The sequence below is a fragment of the Apostichopus japonicus genome, chromosome 19, assembly GCF_037975245.1.
Source record: "Apostichopus japonicus isolate 1M-3 chromosome 19, ASM3797524v1, whole genome shotgun sequence".
NCBI classification, from domain to species: domain Eukaryota; kingdom Metazoa; phylum Echinodermata; class Holothuroidea; order Aspidochirotida; family Stichopodidae; genus Apostichopus; species Apostichopus japonicus.
The window spans coordinates 10143173-10161547 of record NC_092579.1 but is presented as its reverse complement, the minus strand read 5'-3'; the positions used below and the strand labels follow the sequence as shown (position 1 = coordinate 10161547).

The following is an 18375-nucleotide window of genomic DNA, read 5'->3' as shown; positions in this document are numbered from 1 at the left end:
GAAGTGGGAATTAAGAGTAGTACCAAAAATAAGTGAAAACTGAAACTCCATAATTATTACTTCTGTACAGTATCTCTTTCTTTTGCAAATCTTTTTAACTGACATAAAAAGCGCAATAAAATAAACTTGAAACCTTTGTAGTTGAGACTTTTGTCACCTAGCTTCTTAAAAATAATTTACCTTTTTCCCCACCTCTTGTCACCACCCTACATAGAGTTGGTGTAAAACAATTTTTTTTTTTTTAACAGCTTTGCTACTACTCATCTGACTCCCAATAAACTTAACCACTAACAGCTAAATAGCAAACGGAGGTTTTCCATTTCCTGTCCTTGAATTAGCAGGGAGAGGATTAAGACAGACCCCCTAATCAAATCCATCAAACTTAAATTGTTTATTTTAAGGTTTCCAAATTTAGTAGCTACTTCCTCTCTGACAACCAATCAGGTGGCAGGCTCTGGTATATGTCAGAGCATAAAATGACTTCCTAAAGTTGACTTGACTCCAGTAAGAGAACAAACTTGCGACCACAAGCAGTGGCAGCAGATAAAGATATTGACAAATTTATGACAGTTTAGATCTGTTTACATCTGACAGTGAAGGTTACCAAGAGGAAGAAGAAGAGGCTGATTTTGATCAAGTATGAAGTGGCTGTTAACTTCCTTTCCCCAGATTTCGCACCTTGTTTTTTACCTAACAACAGACCACAGACAAGAATTTAGTGTCACAGGTGGGGCGACTTACATCCCTCTAACTGCCAGCTATATTACAGAGAGCATTTTACCAGTATATTCTCCTTCCCATTACCCCTAGGTTCACCCATATAATCTCTTACTAGCTAGGGAGCTACCAACAGAAGCCCTATATTCTGTCTGTGCACCTAATATCAGATCTCGAAGATCTCCAATAAAATAACTTTCAGTATCATGTCATGATTCCCAATGATGTCATAGTGTGGTCCTTTTTTTATAGTAAGTTACTTTATAAACCTCTGTTTAAGGAGAAAGGTAAACATGTGGGCAGAGTATTAACTTCCTGTCCCATCCTCTGTAATCCATTGTCAAGACTCAAGAGTATATAAGATGTAACTTTCACCAATTGTATTCAGTGCGATTCAACCTGCAGGAGTGCAGTGCTTAGCACGAATCCCTCAATAAAGCTTACTTTCTCCCCCTGACACACTCATTGTATTCAATAGATATCTAGCCAGATGAAGATATACCGTCTAATGCAACTACTTGTTCATGTCCTTACTTCTTGGTCACATACCACTATGACAAAGCTCTATGTATAGTGGTACTTGCTATGTTATGCATGGGGTTGATCGCCCAACACTGGTTATGTTCACAATTATAACATTATCATAACATCAGTCCTTTACAACTGAATTGTTACTTACCTTCTTCATCCTTCCCCCCCTTTCCTCCCCTCTTGCCCTTTCTCTCCCCTTTCCCTCCCTCATCTCAAATCCTTCTCACCCTTCCCTTCCCCCTTCCATAATTTACATTCCCATCATATTTATTTCACTTTCCAGCAGTAACATTTAAGACCCTAGATCATACATAAAGTACACAGCTGTTTTTTAATGACACAACCAGCAGACTAGAATTAAAACGAGATCCACCAAACATGATCATTACACATGTTATGTAATAATGTACATGAATGACTAACAAATACAGAGTCAAGTTTAATACTTTCGTAAGATACAATTTAATCATTTGGAAGAATGATCCTTCAAACATCTCAGGACCATCAATCTAATTTGCTTGCGGTATACCTACTGCATACAGGTTATCATTATATATAATATCATTAGGTCAGCGTCTCATTCGGAAGCAACACAAAAACCAAGAGAAAGCGCTTGACTTTTTTCATTTATAAAAACAGATAACATGTTAACGATTTACTTCAATTCTTTCAACGACAAATTACATTCAATTTCATCGTTTACGTACGATATTACATTCTTCTCTGAACACACATTTTCTGCCTCTAAAGTCATCCATTTACAAACTGTGACATATTTTACAGCAAGCTCCATATAATTTGCCCCTAGAATAATAACAATATTAGCAAGTGATCTGTAACAGAATTTGTATCAGCACCACTTTAAACTTAGTGTCTGAGCAAACCAAAACTATTCCAAAAATAAAAAAAGTAAAAAAGTTTGTCTTCTTCTTCCTTTTCTCCTTGCTTTTTTTTATTTTTATTAAAACATAATTGTTCAAAAGGAGATCCCCTCAGGGGAGACTGGGGTGGCTGACATTTCCTCTCCAGACTAATATGTAATATCCATTCAATACCATTTATAATACCCAAAGAATAAATATTAAACCCTTTAAGCGCAAGCAGATTGGTATCTAGGGATTGAAAAAAAGAAAAGAAAAAAAACCTCAATTCTACATTGGCCTCCCAATCCATTTATTTAGAGAAATAAAAGCTACTTTGAGACTTGAAATATGACAGTGAGATTTGATTTCAAAATGACCTAAGAAAAACATTGGTGGGTATTAATGGCCTAGCTAGATTGGAACACTTCAAGTCCCAACGGGAATATAAGCAGTTGCCTGAAGGGAAACATATGCCAAGCTTGACAATGACTTCACAAGCCCATGAATGGTACAAACCCAAGTTGCATATTTATTATTGACTTTCTTTCCAGGAAGGAAGAAAACAAGAAAACCAAGAGGTTTTGAGATTCCTTGGCATCTAAATATTACTGTAGGTTCATTGTGTACACTTGGTTCCGACCTTTTATGAATATTAATGTAGCATCAACACAAATGTTGTTCCTTGCTATCAGCTCAAGTTTGATGAACAAATTGATATTTTAAAGAATTTGCTTTAAGCTCTACCACTCATTAATATTCATGCCCCCTCATTAATAGTATTGGGGTAGAATTCCGACTTGCAGCTGGAAGGTTAAAGGTTCGACTCCTGGCCGGGTCATACTGAAGATGTGTTGAAAATCACTCTAAGCCCTGCCCACTCATTAATATTCATGATATTAGCACCAAAATAAATAGGGATCGTCTACTCATGATGGGTAACCTATGTACCAAGAATGAGATCAATCTACCTTGGGATTGCTGAGAAAACCTAATTTCAAGCTTTTTTGCGAAAAACAACTTAGCCCCGCCCCTCATGAATAATAATGAGATTGGACAAACTGTCACCATATTCATATAGAGGACTTTCCTCTTGTACCACCAAACCAAGTTCCATGAAAATTGAACTTACGGTTGCGAAGATATTGACATTTGTTGAAAATCACTCTAAGCCCCGCCCACTCATTAATATTCATGATATTAGCACCAAAATAAATAGGGATCGTCTACTCATCATGGGTAACCTATGTACCAAGAATGAGATCAATCTACCTTGGGATTGCTGAGAAAACCTAATTTCAAGCTTTTTTTGCGAAAAACAACACTTAGCCCCGCCCCTCATGAATAATAATGAGATTGGACAAACTGTCACCATATTCATATAGAGGACTTTCCTCTTGTACCAACAAACCAAGTTCCATGAAAATTGAACTTACGGTTGCGAAGATATTGACATTTGTTGAAAATCACTCTAAGCCCCGCCCACTCATTAATATGCATGATATTAGCACCAAAATAAATAGGGATCGTCTACTCATGATGGGTAACCTATGTGCCAAGAATGAGATCAATCTACCTTGGGATTGCTGAGAAAACCTAATTTCAAGCTTTGCGTCACACACACACAGACACACACACACACACACACACATACACACGCAGTCATGACCGCATAGATTCCTACGGCTACCGCCAAGGAATCAAAAAGGGTGGTTCTTTAATAAAAGATCAGAAAGTTTGGAAGCTCGTCAAGACAAGTGACGTGGTGTGACTTTGGTAAGACTGTGTAAGATCTTGATAGCCCCAAATATGCTAGAAGTTTCATACTGGTCACTCAATATTCATACTCAACAAGCAGTTATTTTACATAAATTATCTGCAGACCAATTCCCCCCCCTCATGGGAACAAAATACTAATACTTGTGAGTATAGTAATATCGTCTGGAGGGGTTGAAACTTTCAGGATAGTACTTTTCAAAAATCAGGGAGCCCAGACAGGCTTGACATTGGGGAAGGGGGAAGGGTCAGATCAAAGTTAAAGTGTTGAAATTGCTCGTCAAAGTGAAAATCTTTGCTGTGAAATTATTAACAAGGTCACACGGTCTCTCCCTCACCCGTTATCAGGAAATTTATATCAACTCATTAGATGTCGTTCTGGTGAAAATAATGCAGATGAGTCGATTTTTTTTTCTTCTCCCAAATTTGTAAAGAGCAAAGCAATTGTTGCTGGAAACTATGGAACGCGAAAAGGGCAAACTTATTTCGTTGCTAAGTTTAACGTAAGTTTAAACAACGACGTAAGTTTAGACAACGGAATTTTATACATCAACGTGAGTTTGAGCAACAGCATGGTAAAACAGCAGCAACAACTTTAGTTTAGGCAACAACAAACTTAGATTAGACAACGAAATCAGTTTGCCCTTTTCGCGCGTGCACGCGCGAAAAGGGCAAACTGACTTCGTTTTCTAAACTTACGTTGTTGCCATCGGCGCTGTTCAACAATTGCTTTACCACGTGGGCTTCATATGATTACTATACGCAGGGGGTTGGTTCTTGCTGCCTGGGTTTAGGAAAACAGTCCCGTGGACAAGGCCGCAGCAAAGTGGGCGGGGTCAGCTCATGTATGTAGCATGGTAGAGAGCGTTGACCGGCTTGTAATTGGGTCGGGATATGTGTCAATCTTACTGACTATTTCGTAATTGGTCAGTAAATTAACGACGTGTATGTATATACAGCGCAAGTCGAATTTCGCGCGAAATGCCCATATTTTTTATATCACGTGATTGGGCAATAACGTTAGTTTAGACAATGGAACCAACTTTAGACGGCAACATAGGTTTAGACAACAACGTAAGTTTAGGCAGCAACGAAAGTTTAGACAACAACGTTAGTTTAGACAACAACGTAAGTTTAGACAACAACGTAAGTTTGAGCAACAACATGATAAAACAGCATGCAACAACTTTAGTTTAGACAGCGAAATATGGTTGCCCTTTTCGCGTTCCATAGGAAACGGCTTCAAACCAATGACCTCTTGGTTACAAACCCTGAACTCCGACTCAGTTATTCACGTTGGTTGGAAATCTCTATGTAGCCATTATTTGTTTTGTCCGGGTGGCGCAAAGGGGGGGGGGGTACTATCTGAAAGTGTAAAACAAGTCTGTCCGCATCAACAGATTTCCATGAACGACCAAGAAAGACTATAGCAAATAATTTCTGTTCATGAAAATATCATCCTCCCAGGAGGAGAAAATAGAGAAGGGGAGGAAGAGAGAGAGAGAGGATGGGGGAGGGAGGGGGATGGGGCTATTTTTGGAGGATTACTATTAATCTTACACTATTTAGATCTGGGCAGCTCACTAAACTAAACTGACCAAACTGATCACCCATAACCTACGACGCACCTTGCATTTTGTGACTACCTGCTCTAACCTGTACCAGAGATTCTGCTGTTGTGGTTACAGCAGTCCTCCAGTGGGTAAATACTAATGATTTTCTCTCATTGGCTGTACAGAAAAAAAACCGTTCATGAACTAGGATTCCTGATGTTGTGGGTTTACAGGTAAGGTACTCCCTATCAGGTACCAGGATCCCCCGGATAGCTACTAACATCTTGTTTTCATTGGACAATTTCTCAGCCTTGGGGTGATTTTTTAATTTCGTCAAATATTATAAAAATATCAATTATTTTAAAGCCTTTGATTGATTGACATGTAACTTTTGTTGCCTTCCAGGGTTGATATATATATCAGTAATGAAGAAAAAATGGGAGACTTTGGATGGGGGGGGGGGGGATCAGTGTGAAAATTATGTCACATCTTGTGACTTTCTGATTCGGTAATTGCTTCGAGGTACTGGTTGACAAATATCTCACCAATTTTTTTCTTGGGTATTTTTGCAACGATTTCGGTGACGAAAATGTTTCAAGTTTTTGGAACAGATAGTCACAGTTTGTGGTGTAAAAGATGAAACCCCTTGCTGAGAACTCAGATTCGTTACAACATGTGCAGCTCTGTGTGAGCTCGCAACTTCTACCACACATAGTGTATGTCCATGCTGTTGATGACTTTTCTGTGTTATTTATAGTTTCATATCAATTTTTACTGGCAATATATATACGCTTTTTAAGCATGATTTTTCAAAAGCTTTTTCCCTTACAGCTGGATACTTTAATACTCAGAGGTGGAGATTCTGTGAGCTATGACAAACTTTGTGAGACTTTCCAGAAATACCATAAACTAAACACAGACACTTTGGGTGGTACAATAAGGAGGATTATTATCTTGGGAACAGGAGGGGGGGGGGGGGAAGTAGACCACAATTAACATTTCTTAGTTCAGCATATATAACACATGGGTTGATTTTAATTTTGTTGCTATACTCATCGTCTTCAACACCCCCACTCCCCCTCCTACCTGTATCCCCCTCCCCCCTCTATGCAGTACATCCCTGTCCCACTCTGTGTCACCTTCCCTTCCTAGTCACATGCATCCACCCAAACATGTTAGAATGCATCTACAATTTTCTAATACAGATTTATAATACTTATCGTAATATTTACATAGATCTACTCTATATTAAATGCAATTTATTCTGGATCTAACTGCATCTACGTCCAAATAGAACAATTGTAACCAGTAACCTCTATAGTGATATCACTATGTTAGATATATCAACCTGGATCTGGAGTATCGGTCTGGAACACAGTTATTCGTACGACGTTAATCATGCCATATCTCGCGCATGTGGGAGCAGCAGAATGGCTTATTACATAATACGCTTCACATTGGGTGGCTATCCAATTTTACAGTTTTAGATCATGTTGGATTTTATATTTGTGAACAACTTGGAAGGCCTTTTCTCAGTCAAACAGAAATTTTTTGAGTAAAGATACTCCCTAGATCGCCGGAAATGACCCTTTCCGGGCCTTGCTAATTTGCAGATAAACGAAGAATAAATAGTTGTCATTGCCATTTGTGACAACTCGGAAGTTTATATGTCAATAGGTAGATGAGAGCGCAATAAAAAAAGTCAATAATCGTGAATAAGTAAAAAGTGGTAAAAAGCTAAAAAGGGCGCCAGCAGTCCATTTGAGTCTGTCAGGGGGCGGGGGGGGGGAATCCGTCCCCGACTGTATGGACGCTCCGCCACTGAAGTTGAAGGATGGGTAACAGTTTTTTCTTACACAGGCACCATAGTATATTATAAGACATAATATTCAGAGACCTTAAATTGTTGTACAAAATGTGAACACTAAAATATTCCCTGTATTGGTGACCAAGAACACACTAGGGTTTTACTACTATTCATTATGTATACACCATACATGAGACTATACTTCTATCTGGCAACTTTGTAAAACAACACATGGGAGCCAAACAAAATTCCCCTAGGACCAACAGATAAAACTGTCTACTCCTCTGCCAGAATGCATCTCAATCAGGGGCCAGTTTGAGCAAGAAGTAGGTTGGGCAATAAATTTAGCTAGGAGGAGGGATCTGGTAACAAAGAAAATATGTTTAAGATCAATTTGTCAAAAGTTTGCTTCAGGTTGAAGTTTGGTAAATGATCCATCAACAGATCATTAGACGGTTCGCTGAAAATATGGAGACTTGAGACATAACCAAAAAAAAAAAAAAAAAAAACCTAAAAAGTCAACTAAATTTTGTTGACTTTCATCTACATAGAGGGAATAAAGGGATAAGAAGGGACAAAATATTCCTCATTAGTGGTCCTGATTATGTAGAACTGGGGTTCCCAGAGGTGCAGATAAAGGCAGGAAATAATTGGCCATGAAACAGACCTTGTTTACTGCCATGTTAACAAGTACTGTACAGGTTTGCCTTTGTGTCTCAGCATGTACTGTATTAGTGAGTGTAGTTACACGCCCATTGCACGTACAAATATGTTGACAGACATAATCCATTCGATAAAGAGAGAGAGAGACAGAGAGAGAGTAAGAACTAGACAGTAGACCTGTAGCTTCAAGAACGTACATAGTATATCATTAGAAACATTAAAACATGAGGTAAACAACAAAATCAAACATAATAGAAAAAAAAGTACAAAATGGTAAATCACACAGTTTATGCATTTTGTTATCAGTTTTGTATTGTGTCTAAAAACCCAGAAAGTAAAATTTATATGTTGTACTGCTACATGTATGTTCATGCTTAAAAACTATAAATAATCAAACAAATGCAAGGGATCCTCATGCTATAAGGCATTTTGTATTTAAAAATGAATATTATAAATGCAAATCAACATTAACAGCCAGTGACGAATATGTTCAATTCTAAGAAAATTTATGGTCAAACTCATCTTCATGATATTAATGAATACAATATGGCCCTCTATGTTGTGCCAATAATTTCCACAACAATGTTCTTTATGTGGGCCCATAGATTTGAATGCTACTGTACATTAACCACCTGATTCCTGAATTCAACTCTCCCATCCCCCTCCCCCCTCCATTCCCATTTTGCCCAGTATTACCCAATTGCTTTCTCCCATCTGTCCCACCCTCTGTGCATACTTAATACACTCACTGTCTGCATACACATACAAATTTCATGCATAATTGTAACTACATTATAAACATACTGAAATACAATTTTCTAAAATTCATAACTGTTACCAGAAATGGTTATAAACTTAGCCAAATATGCTAGACACATAACAAAAATAGGCTGGTCATTGAGGTCAAAATGTTGAATCAATTTTGTTCCAGTGGGCCCCCTCAGGGCTTTCAATTTCAACAGTATAACTGCATGGCTATTTGTATAGCTCAACCATAACTTTGTGGATACTAGATAAGTTTACCTGCTAATCACAGGCGAGGTGTCTGTCTATCTTCTTGCACCACTAAGAGCCAAAACACCTGTCGTTAAATTTGTAAGATAATCGCTAATATTCTCGTATTTGATACAAACAAAACTTTCACAAGCCTTAAAGGATAACTTTCAGCAGAATTTAAGCGTTGAGCTGTTGTAGTTCAACCAACAAGAACAATCTGTGCGCTAGTGAGGCTGCTATTATTGCAGTTTTTAAGATATCCACCGTTAAAATATAGGCTGAAAATGCTTCTTTATTACGATCGACTGGATGATATTGGCTCCTCAGTACAGGCCTAAATATATATTACTGATAATTCATATATAACAGTACTCAGTTTTGCATACTTTTAGGCCCCCAACCCAGGAGCATCCATGAGGACTGAAAATATTATAATAGAAGAATAAACATTTGAAGAACATTTGCCATTATGACATCACAGACCACTTTATGCTATTATCTTCTCCATGGAAACAACCAGGGTTTAGCTAGTCAAAAATAAGTTCCAGTAAATCAGCTATACCTAGAATTATGCACAAGAAAAAGTAAAAGGAATTGTTGGATTTGATCTGAAAGTTGACTTCCCAGCAAACGCATAACGTATTAATAACATTTGAAAAGATCGTAGAAACGTCATCAAATAACATTTTTGTATAACGTTTTCATAACATTTTTACAAATATCATATGAGAAAATTAAAATGTTTTATTTACATCTTAAATAATGTTTTAAAACCAACATTTTACACACATGTTTTACGGATGGTTTAAAAATATTCTTCAGAAAACCAGGAAGTTTTGAAAACAAACTTGCTATTAATGAGTTCTAAAGGAAAAGGCAAGTACTTGATAGGACAGACATCATACAGTTCAAATCACCTTAACTCTGTCTGTCATCATAAGAGGTTGAGCCCAATTACCTGCAACAGTGCAACGACAGCCGTACCTGACTCTCATGAATTCTGACTCACCTCTAGTGGAAATGTAAACCTTGTGGCTTTCTTTGAATAAATTCTTGTAAAATGGTGTACGTGTGTAGGAGGTGTAGAGGATCTATGATACAGTTGGCCTACAAATCCATGCATTATGTGTGATCAATGCCACAACATGCGCTTGGGTTATTCAGCCTGCGGGGATAATGATACCTGCTCTTTATAATGTGAAAGTAAACACAACCTATACCTATCTAATAAAAATCAAATAAAAAGATATACATCTCCCAAGGGCAGCTTCTACAGAAGAAATATATATATAGACCTGATCAAAAATTGTGGTGGCAGACGTATGATGCACCGAAATAATGTCCTTCTTTCTGTCAGACTAATTTTTTATTTGATCTTCCATTATCTTTTCTTGAAAGCTACTGCTTACCACAAGTTCCACAACTTTCATATGAACAATAGTACCAATTGCTTCATTGACAAAGCATTAAACATCTAAAAATACACAGATTTATAGGTCAATTTTACGTCCCCAATTTTTTTTTTTAAATTTTATTCTGGTTGCATTTGCCAATAATCCTGAGCACTTCCCCTCAAATCAATCCACAGGTCTGTTTATATATAGATTTGATTAAATTGTAAAGGTTATGCAGTACAGTGTTGAATATAAACTATGGACCATTTTGTATAATTCTTGCCCATAAATGTACTAAATCAGCTGATAATTGGCATAATTAAAGGTCTTTAGCAAGGCCCAAGTGAAGGAAGGGCCTGGGGCAAATGGTTATCGCATCCCCCCAATAAATTTCAAATCTCACAGTTTGTCCATTTCAACAGGAAAAATACAAATACTGCTTCAGAAAAGTGAAGAAGCCGATCAGGTTTGCCAATTGGGCCCACTTCCCCCAAAATGTTTATTCCAGCCCTGCCTCCCACAGTGAACAACCACTTGGCCTTAGATTGGTTTGTACACTGCGAGACGGTCGCTAATTGTTGTGGAAGAAACATGATCTCACATGACATGCAATTTCGTAACATCAATATGAATAAATATTTTGTGGTTTGCATAAGTTCACGATCCTCTTTGGAAAAATATCCAAGACGTTTGTATCGGACAGATCCTTGGGCATGTAAAATACAGTGGGCAAGCACATTCGTGGTAGGCAGAAACGGACTCAGAAGCATGTACAGTCTGCAAGCGAGAAAAAGAACTACAAACTCGTACAAACAGCTTGGCTAAGACTATAGGCCCCTGTCAGTATTGGTTCAAAATATAAAGTTCTGTGTGATACCAATAATTAAGATTGTGTGCCAATTATAGTTCCATTGTATCAATCAGGATAAAACCTTTGAGGGTTAAAGTAAAGTGTTTAGGAAGAATGAGTCTTGCTGACAAAATTTACAAAATTTGTATCCATGGAATAATTGATTTTTCCATTTTTTAGCACAAGTTTGCAATTTTGAGCAAAAACTCAAAGGTTTGATCAAATTGATGAGATCAGATAAGAGAAAAGATAAGAAAAAAGAACCGGTTTAAAATTGTTGCTAAATGTAACAAGCTAATGGCTAAATTTAACATATTTTGATCAATAAACTCCTCAAACATTCCAGAATTTCTTTATAATGCTAACGCTACATAAGATGAGAACAGCTTCCATCCGTCTCATCTGTAACATCTTCTCATATTTTTTCTTTCTTTCTTCACACACCCTAGCTTCGTAACTCTTTTGCCTTTTGATGTCATAAATACAACCTCGAGGCAAGAGACATCATCTCTGGCCCCTCAAGTAATGGATAAAAGTGCATGTTACAGATGTCTGTGCAAGCAAAAGAATGTTTTTAAAATTCAATTTGTTCCTAATTTGATTCAGCGTAAATGTTGCAGAGTTGTGGCGTCACTGAGTACTTTGAGATTCAATTTCTGAATTTCCCTAGAGTGATAGGGTCCATTTCAAGGCAGTACACCCCCCCCCCCCCCCCCCTCTGTCTCTCTTTTGAGGTCATGACCACATTCCAGTTCTGCCTTGCTCAGCTACTCTAGATATTTGTGCCAGAGAAGACAGGATATTTTCATGGCCAGAAAACTTTTCAACTTTGATTTTTTTCTCTTTTACCTAAGGGCCGGGGAGAGTTGCTATAAATTTAAAAATTATAGCAATTGATACATGTACCTTGTACGTCCAAATATGTTCATGTTTTAAACATTGCCAAAAGTTTAAAAATTTGATTTGCTGGAAACGACAGTGAATTTCTCAATTAACTATTTTTCATCTGCACCGTGTGAGACGGTTATTATCTCCTTGATGTAATGTTACATGGGACATCGGCTTTTGCATAATTTTATCGCAGTATCAGATGTCCCAAGTTGGTTAAACTGTAACCAAGCTGTGAGCTGTGAAGAATATAATAGGGCTGTCTATTGTAGGAGTCACTGAAAGAAGACTCCAGAGGAAAATTGGGTTCATACGGAGTACAACCTAAGCATGTCTTGAAGTTTGCATTCCACTGTCTTTCTTCCAGTATTTTTGCAACTGATACATTTTGCACGTATTAACCTGAACCAATCCATATCGATAACGAATATTAAACAAAAGAATATATTTTGTCGTCATTGTGTGAAGATGACATCACATTGTTTGCTTCAATTTTCACTCATGAAATGGTACAACACTGTAACAGTTAACCTCAACAGTTAAGCAACATCTCCAAAATGGTAGGTTGGAAATGACTGCAAGTTTGGACTATGCAATGCTATAGTTCTTTATACATGTATCATGTTTTCATCAGTTAAGCTCAAGAAAAAGCAACAATTTACCGCTGGACTATTCTTTAAATAAAGAGAGACCCACTGTAAGGGCACAGGCCAGAATAATCTAGGGTTTTAACCCTCTTGCCAATTCTTCATGCATCATACGGGGTTCTTCATCTCTCACCTAACACTGTTTAAGCCACGTTCACATCCCTAACTGGTGCCGTGGTCGAGTGGATAAAGGCGGTGGGATATGAAGCAATGAGGCTTAGCAATCGGGAGGTTCTGGGTTCGATACCCGGCGGGGACATAGAGTAAGGTGGGATTTTCATCCAAGAGCAAATCTACAATTTTCCCATCTGAAATGTACTTTCTAACTTGAGAAGATTCCAAATTTGAGTTAAACTGTTGAATTGCAAGCCACCCGACTTGTAAGTTCCATAAGCCCTTGCGGGTTTTCCCACATTTGTGGTTGCTTAAGCTTTTTTAAAATAACCTGCTGATTATTATTATTATTACATCAGGACTCGAAATCTCAATCTTTCCCCAACTTCCCTTCTTTTGAAGCAGCTTTTGTAACCCTACTGAGTATTAATCAAAATAAAATCACACTATGGCAACCACAGTATACATTCCTTCCACCCAAATTAAAACACTCTTAAATATTTGCCAGGAGTCATCAAATTCCTCCTATCCTAGTCTCTGATTCTTCGTATGATTTCCTGACATACAGGCTTAAAACAATAGACTACTAAACATCTCTGTGTGGATAACTGTACATTTATCTAGGAGTGGCACAGGGGTGGGCAACCTTTTAAAATGATTGGGCCAGATATAAGGAGTGAAAAATTGACTGGGCCGCACCTAACCAACGACCTGCTGTTGATTTCAAACCTTTGATTCGGAGGACTTTCAAGCAATAGGTGTGTGTACTTAATCTGTATTCACAAAACATATTGTCAATACAGTACAGTTGATAATTAATGGGGATAATAGGCCTACTTGACAGCATCATTAGTACCGATAAATTTTGTGATGATGTAAAATAGATTGATTTTTTTCTCATTCTTGAGATATCTCACAGGCCGCAAAAAAAATCACTGGTGGGCCGCATGTGGCCCGCGAGCCGTAGGTTGCCCACCCCAGGAGTGGCAGCCATAATGTGTGCTAATATTTTTATCACTGATGACCATTATCTGACTTTTTAGCATATTTAGGGGGGGGCGCAATGAAGAGCCCCTTAACGAAATTAATACTCAACATAGAGTATCGTCAGATGGGACACTTGTCATGGTATAGTATTGAAAACACAATCAACAGAAACTTTTAGATTTCAATTGATTCACTATATATTTTGAAATGAAGCTTGGACTAGTCGTATCTTGAGGGCTCCTCTGGAAAGCAGATCTTCCGCACTGTGCAGGACTACCCTCATTAACAATGACAAAAATTTACAAAAAGAGCTAATGGCAAATTTCAACAATCTTGGCCTTTCATTTCACTATTTCGAAATGAAAACTTGCCTATGTCTATTACCAATGACCTAATTATTGATAAGATCTTCATATTGGAAGATTCATGAAAATCACTTCAAAAGTCTGCTCGAAGGCTGATGACAGACATAAATCATATGAAAGGCATCAAATTAGACCAGGTCAACCATCTGCACTCTTTGAAAGATGCTCCAAGATAAACTAGGCTTAAAGGAGTCGAGAAAAGTGTTAAAAGTTTGACCACAGGTGAGACCATTTCATCATCTTTTTTAGCTTATTTGGTGGCCAAATCCTGATGATCTTTCAAATATAACAATATTGCCAGAATTTTCTCGTCATTAAAAACAACACAAGTTTAAGACTTGATTCCCCTAAGATATTCGATGAATTTGGCTTCGGGATGAAACATAAACACATCTCCGCTGTTAAATCCTCCTAAAAGAAACAGTCGCAGAAGACTATCGTAACAAACCATCGGGGATCCGCTTAAAACACAGAGAGAGATAGATAGAGAGACCACCATGTCTGAAAGCTGATACGTGGGTTGCTCACCATGATCAGGGGAACAGCATGAGGGAATCCACAGAGGCATCTACAAACTCTGATGATTAGGGTTTAAGGCATGTTTGTCAACGACTCTGGAACAATTGTTTAGTTAACGACACAGAGCCAACATTAGACACTTGAAGTTAATAGAGGGAGAGGGGGGTCTCTCGGAGGGTTTTACATGGCCCTAAGGTCTGTAGCTCATCCTTACCCTCCAGGTACAAATGAAGATTGATTTGATTAAACAAAAAATGTTATTTCCTTCCTGTTGGGGGTAAAGGTCGCTAGGGTTTCTTCACTTTCCCACCTGTGACCTTGTAGGGGTACCCCTGTTAAGTATGTTTTGTGATTAAATAAGGAGTCCTTGAAGAGAGAGAAGTAATGGATGGTGCTCCCAAATCCTTTCTTCCCCATGGGGCATATCACACCTTTTTTTCCTTCTTTTTTAAAACAGATAGAGAAAGTTTTATCATATTTTAGCCCCTCATCATATTGAAAAGATTGATAAGAGAAACAGTTTGAAATAACTTATAACACTGACATAGCTTATAAATGGAAGTAAAAAGCTCCTGAGTCCCATCCTCCTTACCTGGCCAGATGCCAGTGACTGAGCAGACAGAATTCATACTTACTCTAAGCAAGGGGGGGGGGGGGCATAGGGGGTTGGATTGAAAGGAGGCGTAGGAAGGAGGGTGGAAAAGCGGTGCATGTACTACTGGTTAACCAACTAAGTAGCTGAGGGTATTTCTATATTGATAAATCCCTGGGAACCATTTAACCACAATTCATACTTACTCAAAGCGGGGGGGGGGGGGGGCGTTGGATTAGAAGGATGGGTAGGAAGGAGGGGTGGAAACGAGGGGTGCATGTACTACTAGTTTCTATATTTATAAATCCCTGGGAACCATTTGACCACATCTCATGTGTGTGAAGCTCCCAACTTACCTAAATTGTAAAGTAATAAGTTTACCCTCTATGTTGTAGGAAAGGCAGTAAGGAGTAAGAGGGTTGGGTATGGGAAGTTGCAGAATGACTTGGCACACAACCATGTCAAATTGCAATTCACCACACCATAGACTTACCACATTTAGACTACATAACATATTATGAATTATGTCATATCATCGGCTTGACTGCAGCACTGAACTGAAACATTACAGCTTGGACCAGGAGGACAACTACATCAACGAACCCCCCCCCCCCCCCTCTTTGAAGTCTGCAAAGTTCCTTTAAATAATATATCATGGAAATCAAAAATAAATTACTCTTCATCCCACCCTTCCCCGGACTGCCTAATTGACCTGGGCCCTGGGGCTGCCAACCTGCTCGGACCCCTCCCTCTCCTCTGCTCGTCATGGCTGAATATGTAATCAAAATATAAATGACTAACTTTGTTATTTTACGAGTAGAGTTGTGGTAGCCTATGATTACTTGTTGTCCCATGGCTTGCAGAACATCTTGTCTCCATCTTAAATATGAAACATTCTCCTGAAATTCTCTCTGCTCGCTCCCAATTCCCTCCCCTCCCAATTCCCTCCCCATTCCCTCCCCATCCCCTCCCCAACCACTCCCCTCCCCACATTCTACATCCAGAGCTTCTTAAAAACCAATTACCAGACTTCCTATAAAATCATTCGAATGTCTGGATCTTGTCTTCCATTTCTCTCCCTTTCCTAATCTTCACTGCTGATCAGAATCGATCCCATTTTGTTGATGATATCACTGCTTCTATTTTGGTCCGTCTCCTTCCAAATTTAGAAACAAATCAGACATTCATTACAGATATCTTTCATTCTAAGAAACTGAGCATGAAATCTGAGAGGGGCCGGTCAGCCGGCGATGGGCGATTAAGAACAGAGGGTCAACTATTAATAGGAACGTGAGCAGCATCTGATACCTTCCATCCTCACAGGAAGATCAGGAGAACTGGGGATTCTTTCAGACAAATCTTTCTTAGCCCTTACAGTTCATTAACCAATTATTCTGCTAAATTAATTCACAAGTGCACAAAAATAGCTACATTTTAACACTAATTGGTTTCCTAAATTAAACCAGAGTTTGAGTTGAAACCAAGAATAAATTGTATTTATATCTTCATTTTTTTTTGGGACCTTTAATTAATTTTCAAAGCTGATGTACCCTTTACGGAATGGACAACATCACAAAGGAATGATTTTTCAGATTCATTCAGAGGTAACAAATATATATTGTCATGTTTGGTTTAACTACCTAGAATTCAAACCATAGATACAAGCTGCAAGATCCCTCTCAAAAAAGTTCTTTTTTCTAAGTAAAAATATTTATTCAAGTGATCTTCAGGGATTCTGTATATTCCGGTATTATATTCTGTATATTTTGGTAATATTATTAACTAGACACACAAGTTATCCTCTTCAAGTATTTGATGCCTCTAAACATGACCCGGATACTTTGGTCAAGAAAGAATTTTTTTAAATTTAAAAAAAAAAAAACAGGCCAAAATCTGAGGTGATCTCTCTCCACACAATTTTTTATTTAAATATTGAAACCATGTTACAAGCTTGATCAGTGTTGAGGAATTATCAACCATAATTTCAATGACTTCACCAAGGAAATTGAGCTTATAAAATTAACTTGGTAAATTTTTTCGGGGGAGGGGGGGGGCTTTTCTGTTTTTTCTCTCTCACTTTCTTTTCCAACATGTCTAATTCTCGACTTGTAGAAACAGAAAATCAATCATACACCATAGCCACTGGTATTCCACTTTGCCAAAAAGAATAAAACAGAAACTAATGACCGTCTAATTAAACAAATGCCTGCAAAAGTAGCATGTAAGTGCTGCCCCAGTACAAAACCCAGACTCGATCGCCAAACAACTGCTATTGCCTCAATACTGGGACATTAATTATCTCTGAGGGGTGGGGCTGACAAGCGAAACACTCTAAAGTATTATCCGTAAAGAATAACAACTAGCACTCGTCTCTATTGTTTATGGATTTATCCACTTCACATGCCAAAACTAAACAAAACAAAAACAAAACAAAAACTCGGTACTTACCAATTTGCACCGGCCATTTAAGTACACCCCCTTCTAGTTCACCCTGACAGGTTTTCCCACCTCACCGTAAAAAACCTTGCCTGTGGAAAAAGAAAAAAAGATAGTTAAAAGTGAAAGCCTACAAAATATTGATCTCTTTTTAGATTTTAATCCCATAATCAATGCTACAACCTGTCAAGCTGGGGGAAAAGCCCCCATCAATCAATTTTTGGCAAGCCAAACAAGAGTTGAATAACAGAAAAAACAATCAATAAAATAAAAGCTACGTATGACCAAATAAAAAAATAATAATAATAATAACACACAATAACTGAGACAGGAAATGTGGCATATTAGGTGTGGAAATGGAACGTACAAAATGTTTTTTCAAAAGCATCGGGACAAAGACATTTAGGGGAAGATAAATACGACTTTTCGCCTATCATATATCTTCCACCTATTGAAGCAAGGTATTTTAGTTGAAGAATTATAGAAAATGCCCAAAAAATATTGAACTTTTGGATTAGTCCCATAGAAAGTTGAAAGTTATAAACAGCTCTTGATAGCTCTGAAAAGGCAAAGATATTATTTCAAAAGGGATCAATATTTTCCTCTGTAAAGATTTTAAAGGGTGTGAAGCAAATCATGAGGATGTTGTCATATTGATTTGATTTCCACTCCAAGATAGA

The 18375-nt window shown here is 37.9% G+C and overlaps 1 long non-coding RNA gene across 7 annotated transcripts in view; it reads right to left on the bottom strand.

Annotated features, from left to right (window-relative positions):
- LOC139959646 (uncharacterized) overlaps positions 1-18375 on the bottom strand; it is a 77557-nt gene that overhangs the window by 24225 nt on the left and 34957 nt on the right. For all 7 annotated transcript variants that reach the window (XR_011790190.1, XR_011790193.1, XR_011790194.1 and 4 more), the window contains exon 4: positions 17708-17787. This is a non-coding gene — a long non-coding RNA (uncharacterized lncRNA). The remainder of the gene's footprint in view (positions 1-17707; positions 17788-18375) is intronic.